This window comes from Crinia signifera, chromosome 5 (assembly GCF_055691185.1).
Source record: "Crinia signifera chromosome 5, ASM5569118v1, whole genome shotgun sequence".
In the NCBI taxonomy this organism is placed as follows: Eukaryota; Metazoa; Chordata; class Amphibia; order Anura; family Myobatrachidae; genus Crinia; species Crinia signifera.
In genome coordinates, this window is record NC_139221.1 from 190,010,323 (window position 1) to 190,014,603 (window position 4,281).

Genomic DNA, 4,281 nt, shown 5'->3' on the forward strand with positions numbered 1-4,281 from the left:
ATCTACAGTCATACCACATTACTGGTACACGCCCAATCTCATCCGATCTTGGAAGCTAAGCAGTGCTGGGCTGGATTAGTACTTGGATGGGAGACCTCCTAGGAAAATTCAGTGCTGTAGCTAATGCTGGTGGAGCGATGGTCAATGTTTCTCTATGAACAATACGTAAATGTGGTCTCGAAGAGAGGTTTAGCATATATATTTTTAGTCATTAGCATTATTGTTTTTAGTCACTAATAAAGAAATTCGCTCTTACTTATTTGTAGCACCTTTTTATTCGTAAATGGTACATCACTCATATAGTCTCTTTCATATATATATACATATATAATCAAGCACTATTATATAACCACTTTTAAAAAAAATAGTGCATGTAATCATGTAACCTAATATAACCTATTTAAATAACACCCTATGGTTTACTAATATTATTGCACCTGTCACCTACTGCACTGGTCACTTTATTGTTTAACACTTATAAATTTAATATAAAATATCCATAGGATTTATGTCACTTTACATTTTATCATTATTTTTAAATCATTTAAATTACTCTGTGAAATTGCGAAAGTATAACATAACTAGCCGTATAAGTTCATTCATATGCTCTTTTTTATATTCTATGTAATGCTGTAAGGAAAGTCCCATGGAAAATGGCCTCCGTTAATCACAAAGCCTTAATAAAGTTGTGTCGACTGAAGCCACATTGTAGCGGTTGACCCAAGGCATGACTTTAGACATGCTTTTATCTTTAGGTTTAGATTGAAGTAATGATTAAAGTAATGATTGGCGATTTAATTTTAGCACCTTATCCTTACAGGACAGCAAATCTTGGCGATTGAAGCCACGTTGCTGAAATTTTTCTATAAGGGTATCAATTTGTAGTTCACAATTTGCCCGATCACTGTTAATACGATAGTAGCGCAACATTTGTGAATACGGTAAAGACATCACAAGGCTGCGGGGATGACAGCTGGTGGGTGATAACATAGTGTTGCGGTCGGTAGTTTTTGTGTACACACTGGTAGATAGTAAACTTGATAGCACTACTTGTTTCATTGTGTTTTAAAACACAATGAAACAAGTAATGCTATCAAGTTTACGTTTGAAACTTCTAGCACTGATGTCCATTTTTTGGACGTAAAAGTTTCCCTTGATGCAGGTATACACAAAAACTACAGACCGCAACACTATCAATCGCCAAGATTTGCTGTCCTGTAAGGATAAGGTGCTAAAATTAAATCGCCAATCATTACTTCAATCTAAACCTAAAGATAAAAGCATGTCTAAAGTCATGCCTTGGGTCAACCGCTACAATGTGGCTTCAGTCGACACAACATCCCTGGTTAAGACTAATTGGCCTCTAATTAAGAGTGATTCTTCCTTGCCTCTTGGTGAGCATCGGGTGATGCCATGTTACTCTAAAGGCCGCAGTCTTAAGGACATCCTGGTTAAGACTAATGTGTCATTTGATCCAGAACCCCCGGTTACTACATGGTTAGGTGCCAATAAGAAAAGAGGCTGCTTCAGATATGCCTGCACCACATGTCAATTTCTTTTAACTGGCGACTCTTTCAGTCACCCCCATACCGGCCAGTTAATTAAATTACGTCATAATTTTTCCTGTAATTCCTCTTTTATTATTTATCAATTAATTTGCCCCTGTAGTTTGTCTTATATAGGCAAGACTATTAGGAAATTTAAGGAGAGGATGACTATGCACAGGAGTACCATCCGCCTGGCCCTAGCCTCTGGGGCCAGCGAACACCCTGTAGCTAGACATTTTGTGGAGCATCATCACCGCTTACACAGTTTAAGGTATAGGATGATTGATTGGGTGCCACCCAACATCCGTGGTGGTGACCGTGGCACTCAACTGTTACGTTGTGAAGCCCGGTGGATACACCGCCTCGGCACTATTGCGTCGAAAGGCCTTAATGAACAAATTTCTTTTGCTGTCTTCCGGTGATATTGTCCAGTTTTTTACTTCATTAAGCCTTTTATAATTACATTTTTATAGAGCATGTCAACTTTGTATGGTTACTATACCTTTAAATTGAGTTCAGCGTTACTGCTGTTATTTATATGTATATTATAATGTTCATACCTGCTCCATTATTAATATGTAATGCTTTGTGAAGTGTGTCTGAGACTGCTCATAGATATTTATTACTAACAACTCTCTGTCATTTTTTACTATGTCCAAACATGCCAGTTCCGTATCACTCCTTTGTTTATTTAGGGGATTTTTTCTGTTTCCCCAGTGTTGCAGGCTGTTTACATGCCATCTCCATGGCAACCAGCTTTCCTGCACACTGTTCACTAGCTGAACGTGTGATGTCATCATGCTGCGCCCCATGTGGGCTGCTCTCCCATCCCCCGGCGTCTCAGCCTCACTTCCCTGGTTTCAATGTGCTATAAAGGTATGTTTTATGCTTTATTCTTTTGTAACCTGACGACAATTTGAACAATAAATTGAAACGTTGCTGCTTGAAAACCAGCTGGCAAATCTTTTTGCTTCTCTACAATTGCCACGAGTGCCCCACCGCAAGTCTTCTATATCTATATATATATATATATATATATATATATATATACAAAAACAGAGATACCCAGCGCAAAGTCTCAGTGTCTTTTCAAGGTAAAAGTCCACATCAGAGTCCCAAATGTGTGCAGTCTCTCTCTAGGATCTTGCCAATGATCCAACGGGGAAAGCTTGCAAAAAGGAATAGAGAAGACGCACCAATGAGCAAGAAGTAACAACACTTTACTTATGTAACAAGGCTCACATACATTGGGGTTAAAAATCTTATGCTTGCCAGCCAGAGAATATATCACCGTCACAGCCCAGACATCAATATGTGGAAGCACCGCCGTCACTCAGCTGCCGCCGTCAAGCCGCAGACCGGGAACCAGTACACACAGAGTCAGGAGTTGTTGCCGGCTGGATCGCAGGTGGAAGCAGGACGTCACAACGTCGGACCAAAAGGAAGCCACGCCCAACGCGTTTCGTCACACTATCGGACTTCGTCAGGGGGTGTGGTTACAAGAGGTGAGTATCGGGTATTTATACCCACCTTCTCTTCACAGGTGTTAACTATCTATGGCCAATTAGCAGCATAATCAAACATATAATCAAAGTGCCACATCTTTACAAAATCAGATATCATAATACAACAAAATAAATACAGATCATTGCCGACATTTGACAAAAAATGCATACATATACATAGTACTAGTGTTTTAAAAATATATATATATCTATATAGTACAAAAAATAAATATTAAAAAATATTTTATTGAATATCCGATTATCTTAAAAATTAGTATATATATAAGCAAGTATCAAAAAAGTTTTTTCATATAAAATGTGCAAAAGAGCAAATCTAGCAGCGAAAGAGACATTTATATATAAACGCATACATTTATATCAAGAGTCGGCTCCAATCTGTAACGAAAATACACATTTAGTACACAATAAAGCACAACAATATAAAAAGTAATTCAACATATAATGGAAAGAAAAAATAGGAGAACACATTAGAATAAAACATATTATGAAACAAGTGGGAGACCTTTCTTGCTGTAACTCTGATGTGAATAATATGTCTTTTATAGCTATAGAGCATGTAATTTTGGACGAACGTGGTGGAGATGTTCTGAAAAAACTCAGCAGAAGGGAAACCTTCTGGATTTATACTTTAGGTACTTTGTCCCCACGTGGTTTGAATGAAGGTTGTGACATCACCCCCTTTTTGCAATAGTTGACATGGTGTGTCGACCTCCCTTGGCTATGGCTACATTGTTGAGCTCTGCTCTGTAGCTTTGGCCATAAGAGGGAGCTCTGACCCCCTGTCGACTTTGCATCTCGGTGATTGTCATACCTTTATATTGAATACTTTGGTCTCCCCCTTGTTTCATAATATGTTTTATTCTAATGTGTTCTCCTATTTTTTCTTTCCATTATATGTTGAATTACTTTTTATATTGTTGTGCTTTATTGTGTACTAAATGTGTATTTTCGTTACAGATTGGAGCCGACTCTTGATATAAATGTATGCGTTTATATATAAATGTCTCTTTCGCTGCTAGATTTGCTCTTTTGCACATTTTATATGAAAAAACTTTTTTGATACTTGCTTATATATATACTAATTTTTAAGATAATCGGATATTCAATAAAATATTTTTTAATATTTATTTTTTGTACTATATAGATATATATATATTTTTAAAACACTAGTACTATGTATATGTATGCATTTTTTGTCAAATGTCGGC

General features: G+C 37.1%; 1 pseudogene; it reads left to right on the forward strand.

The window, feature by feature from the left end:
• Window positions 1-123, forward strand: LOC146006016 (5S ribosomal RNA; annotated as a pseudogene).
• The last annotated feature ends 4,158 nt before the right edge of the window (window positions 124-4,281 follow it).